Here is a 4,690-nt window from a genome sequence, read left to right on the forward strand (position 1 = left end):
TCAAAGCCAGGAGCCAGGAGCCAGGAGTCAGGAGCCAGGGGCTCCATCCGGGTCTCCCAGGAGGGCGCAGGGGCCCAAGCACTCGGGCCGTCCCCCACTGCGTTCCCAGGCGCCTTAGCGGGGAGCTGGACTGGAAGCCGAATAACTGGGATTCGAACGAGCGCTCCCATAGGGGTTACCAGCGTCACCCGGTGGCTGCTCATCTGCTGTGCCGCAGAGCCAGCCCCTAAGCTTTAATTAATTTAAAAATAACAGAGAGAGAGAGAGAGAGAGAGACAGAGACAGAGACAGAGAGACAGAGAGAGAGAGAGCTAGCCCAATCCCTGGTTTACCCTCCGGATGCCCACAGCAGCCCAGGCTGGCCAGGCTGGCGCTGGCGGCCAGGACCAGGAACTCCATCCGGGCCTCAGCTGGGAGCCAGCGGCTGCGGCCTCTCCAGGATCTCATTAGCAGGAAGCTGGGACTGGGAGCTGGAGCCAGGCGTGGAGCCGAGGCCTCTGACGGGGACACACCTTCAGTGCTCGACTGGCCGCTCGTGCCCCGGAGACGGCCGTTCCCAAAGGCTGGTGTAGCCCCGGGGCCAGAACACGAGTGTTTCCTGAGCGCGCTGGCCAGGGCCGAGCCGGCGTCCCTCACGGCTGTGGGAGGACGTGTGGGGTCCTGCGGACACAGCGGAGTTCCTGTTTCCGAGCCGCTGGAGCCGAGGCTCCGGGTTCTGGCCCTGCCCTTTCAGTCACAGGCCTGCAGCTCCTGGTCTATTTCTGTCCCCGGGAGAGGAAGCGGATGGCGGCCTGGGCGGCCACGTCCAGACCCTCCTGGCCTCTGTCCGACATAGACAACGCCGCTGGCGCTTCCGGCGTTGTCCGAAGCCAGCTGGCCACAGAGCGGCTGTTTGGCTTGAGTGTCGCCCAGACACAGCATGCCACGTGCTTACACCACGCGTCTCCTCTCCAGCTGACGTCAGGGCCTCCCCAAGGGCCCGGGGAGAATCCCGGTCCCAGCTTGTCGCCTCCCAGGACTCACGGCGCCCCTCCACGGTCAGGCCGCCGGCCTCGCCGCTGTCTGCCAGTTTCTCTGTGCTGTGCTTGGAACGTGTTCGTGCGAAATTCACATTTGATTCAGCATCCTTAAAATCTATCATTAATCTTTTAAAAAATGTGTTTATTTGAAAGCAGAGGGACAAAATTCCTCCTTCTGCTGGTTCACTCCCCAAATGCCCACCACAGCCAGGACCGGTCCTGGCAGAAGCTCGGAGCTCAGAGCTCCATCCGGGTCTCCCAGGAGGGTGGCAGAGGCCCAGGCCAGGGGCATCTTCTGCTGCTTTCCCAGGTTCCCTAACCGGGAGCGGGGTCATCCCGGCAGCGCAGCCGGAGTGCAGGTGTTGCCATCGGCTGCCTGCAGCTCGCCCTGCTGTGCCACATGCCAGCGCCCGTCTTTTTGATCCTAGAGAGCAGTTTTAAGTTCAAGTCAAAATCGAGCAAAGTGGAAAGGAGTTCCCGTGGGCCCCCGTCCCCACCCGGGCCCGGCTCCCTGGTTGTCGGCGTCCCCCGCTTAGGGGGCGTTAGTCACCATCTGCGAACCCAGGCTGGGGCACACATGTCGCCGGGCGTCCTTCCTGTGTGATGAGGCCATCTGGAGGTTGTGCGTGCTCTGGGTTGGGACATCCCGTGTCCGCCATCGCAGGGGCACCCACGGTCGTCTCGCTGTTGCTCCTGTTCCTCGCCCCCTCCCACCAGCCCTGGCGACCACTGATCCTCTGGCTGGCTCCACAGGCTTGCCTTCTCCGGAGCATCCTGACCCTGAGCCACTCGCCGTGCAGCTGTTTCTGACGGCTTCTCTGGCGTGGAACCACGCACGCCGGTTCCTCCTGGTCCCTTCCCGCAGCTCGCTTCTCTCATTGCTGGGTAGGAGCCCACTCAGGTCTCTGTGGGCACCCCCGCCTTGCCCGTTGTAGCCACCAGGGAGCCCAGGTGCTGGTTCCTAGGGTAACGGGACTCAGCTTCGGGTCAGCTGCCCGACTGCCGTCCCGAGCGGCCGTGGCTGAGCCTTCCCGTCGCTCCTAGGGCCGTCTGTGTCGGGGACCGGCTGTGCATCACGGTTTTACCCCAGAGGGAGCCAGGTGGGAGGGAAGGGTTTGTCCAGCTGGGGTTCGAGGCCCGGCAGCCCCGCTGGTCTGGCCCCGGATGAGGGCAGTGGATTATGGCACACAATGGAGGAAGGATCTGGCCGTGGGCCAGGCTCCCGCTCCACGTCCTTGCCTGTCCTTACAAAGCCGCAGCCCAGTCCAGTCTGACCACTTCCCCGAGCTGTGGTTGGATCAGACCATCAACCACTGACATCACCTCTGGGACCAAGGCCACCCATGGGCCCTCGGGGGCACCTGCTGGCGTCCGCAGCACCGGCCCTCCCGACCGTGGTCTCGCTGGTCTGTGGCCTACAGAGCTCCCTGCCAGCCGCGACCTGGAGTCTCTGTTTGCGTCCTGCATTTGCCTTGGCTAAACCTGGCTGCCCTTTGCTGCCAACATACCCAGTGGCCTCTCTGTTGCCGAGAGGATCTTTCTCCACCTGCGTCTGGCCCAGCGCCAGGCCCTCAGGGCCCAAGCATGTGCGTGTGTGAGGTCGGGTGACTGAGCCTGTGCGGTTCAGTGCCGGTGCCGAGCCGTCCCGCTGCAGACAAGCTCGGTCACACGCGCGTTTCGCTGCGGGCGAGCTTGGTGCGCGTGCGCGCCAGCCGCACCCGTCCTCATGAGTCCAGACCCCAGCCACTCGGTGAGCCCGGTGCCAGCATTCCAGCCTTTGATGCCTGCGCGTGCCAGGAGAGGGTTCTGCGACCAGGAGGCCGGGTGAACGTTTGATGCCCAGTGTTCCCCACGGGGGAGCTCGCCTGCCGTGGACGGCAGCCCCCCCTGCTGGTCCCCAGGGCCTGAACCCCAGCCAGCATCCGTTCTTGTGGCACCCTCAGCCACGAAGGCACCGTGGTGCTGAAAGGGCCCCCGGGCCTTAAGCTCGCAGCTCCATGTGGCGGCAAAGGTGACGCCGGGAAACCTGGTGCCAGGGCTGTGGATGGCAGCGTCACCTCCGCCGGACACCCTAGCCTTGAGCTCCTTCCCGGGCTGGGTCCTGGAGGCCGGCATCCAAGCTCGGGGCTGTGCCGCCGTGACCGGGAAGGGACAGTGCCAGGGCTGGGTTGACCCTCACCTGCACCTTGAAGCCCCTGCTGTCACACCTGGGCTTTCGCCCCAAGGAGGAAGGAGGACATTCCCTGATGGCTGGGGTGACAGATGGTGGGGACTGCTCTCCAAGGCGGACTTGTCCGGGGAGGGCCAGCCCCCACGGGCACTGCACAGGAGACGGCAGGGCGTTCCCTTCACACCGTCAGCTTTAAGCCAGGTGCTGGAAGGACAGTTCCGGGTGGCCGTGGGAGGGTGCACCAGCAGTCAGGCCAGTGTCTGCCCCTGTACTGACCGGAGTGAGGCGTGGGGGCCCAGCTCCCAGCAGCCGGTGACCGCGTGAGCCGAGTGTCACGGCGGAGCAGGTGGGATGTGGCGGGAACAAGAGCTGGTGAGGAGGTGCCGACACGGGAGCGGAGGTCCGGGTGCCCACTGTGTGGTAGCAGCGCCCACCCCTTCAAAGATGGCGGTGCCAGGGGCCCAGCGGCTCCACGGCTTGGCCTGCACCTGGCAGGGCTGAGAGCTGCACACCTGAACAGGTCCCACGAGGGCCCTGCACAGCTTGGGACGGGAAGGGGATGCTGGCGCTGCTGCAGCCTGGGTGGGCTCTCGGGCTCTGCTCAGGGACGAGAGTGGTCGCAGAAGCGAGAGCCCGTGTGGGTCCACCTGCGGAGGGGCCCAAGGAGGCAGAGCAGGGAGGAGAGGAGGGTACCGGGGGCTGGGGGAGGGAGGGGGGGAGGAGCCGTGTTAAAGGGGCAGAGTCGGTTTGGGAGCAAGTCCTGGGGGTGGAGGTGCTGCGAGCTGTGCTCCGGCCCCCGAGCTGCGCTCAGAAGCGGTTAAAACGGTGAATTTCAGTTTTACTGCAATTTTTTGAAACCAACCCCAGAAAAAAGACAGCACCATACGGAGTGGCCACGGAGCACAGCTGCCCTCACAGCAGTGAGAAGCCCCGTGTACGCAAGGCCCCGCGTGCGCCTTTGTGTGCATCACACACGCGTGCACGGGGGCGGGGCCTGGGAGAATCCACACCTGTGCCGCCGGGGAAGACCCAGCCTGGGCCCGCGTTCGGGGTTGGACCCGGCCCGGCCGGGGCCCCCGCTGCCCCTCACACTGACCTCTCCAGGAGCCCCCGCTCTGCGGGGAGACCCAGCCCACGCTGACCCCCGGGCTGACCCCTCCCTGGCAGTGGGGGCCTGCCTGAGTGCCACGGCCTGCTAACGGCGATTGGTTCCTGGAAGGGCACGAGACCCAGCCGACTGTGGCCCAGTGCACATGTGGGTTCCGGAATGTTCTCGGAAGTACAGAGACAGGCTCTGTCTGCGGCCGCCGCCGAGGCCCCAGACGGAGGCCAAGCGCGCAGGCGTGAGAGTCCCCACTCCCAGGAGGAGCTCCTCACGCAGCCTCTCCCTCTGCCCTGGCCACACCCTCCCTGGGGAGGGCCACCTGCCGTCCAGGCGCCCGCCCAGCGTCAGCCTGGCTCGTCAGAACCTGCACAGAACAGTACTTGACCAGACGCCCGG

This window comes from Lepus europaeus, chromosome 7, assembly GCF_033115175.1.
Source record: "Lepus europaeus isolate LE1 chromosome 7, mLepTim1.pri, whole genome shotgun sequence".
Lineage (NCBI taxonomy): Eukaryota > Metazoa > Chordata > Mammalia > Lagomorpha > Leporidae > Lepus > Lepus europaeus.